This window comes from Centruroides sculpturatus, unplaced genomic scaffold, assembly GCF_000671375.1.
Source record: "Centruroides sculpturatus isolate CEXI.00-Female unplaced genomic scaffold, Cexi_2.0 scaffold3686, whole genome shotgun sequence".
Taxonomy (NCBI): domain Eukaryota; kingdom Metazoa; phylum Arthropoda; class Arachnida; order Scorpiones; family Buthidae; genus Centruroides; species Centruroides sculpturatus.
The window spans coordinates 1-903 of record NW_019387802.1 but is presented as its reverse complement, the minus strand read 5'-3'; the positions used below and the strand labels follow the sequence as shown (position 1 = coordinate 903).

At 46.7% G+C, this 903-nt stretch overlaps 1 pseudogene; it reads left to right on the top strand.

Annotated features, from left to right (window-relative positions):
- The first annotated feature begins 11 nt into the window (after positions 1-11).
- Positions 12-895, top strand: LOC111616640 (annotated as a pseudogene).
- Positions 896-903: the final 8 nt, after the last annotated feature.

The following is a 903-nucleotide window of genomic DNA, read 5'->3' as shown; positions in this document are numbered from 1 at the left end:
TGTGGCGAACGCCGCCTTTCACATCTGTATCCTTAACGGTTGTAAAAGACAAGCAATTACCCCCGGGCATATGAGTCACCACTTCCTGGAATAAATTCGAACTCACTACACAAAGACGGTCGAAAAACCAGTTGTCCTTTGTTAGCCGCGTCGTCGAGACATGTGCTGTACCTAGTACGCGAGAAGAACAATAAAAGTTTAGTTTTGTTACGATCTCGTCTCGTTCGTTTCTTCCACTCACAGCGACTAAGGATAAAAGCAACCACCACGCCAAAACCACATTGGTGAGCCGGACTTAGAACATAATTCGACAAAGAACTACCATTGGAACCTTCATCAGGTACGTCGTTTACTACCTTTTCTCAAGACCTCAGTCGTCAGATCATGGCCGAGATTGGAGCTGTAAAAATCCCTCCATACAACTTTTCCGACCCAGCCTTATGGTTCCACATGTGCGAAAGCACATTTGCGCTAGGATCGCCAAAGCCTATCACGGAAAGTGCCACAAAGTTCAACTACGTAGTGGCCCATTTACTACCGGAAGTCGCATCAACGGTTAGAGACATTATTATTTCTCTGGACCGTACAGACCCGTACGGTCACATATAGGTGGAACTTATTAAACGATCCGGCGAATCGTCTCAACAGGAGCTACGAAAACTATTGGCCCGAGAACAGCTAGGAGATCGCAAACCCTCCAAACTACTACGTGTTCTAAAGCGTCGGGCGGAAAATTTTCAAATCCCGGTAGGGCGGAAAATTTTCAAATCCCGGAATTGCAGTTATACTAGAATTATTCATACAACACTTTCCGACTTCTGTCCAATTCATCCTAGCCGCCATTACCCCACTCGACGTAGACAAAGCAGCGGAGGTAGCAGACCGCGTGGTGGAAGTAACCCC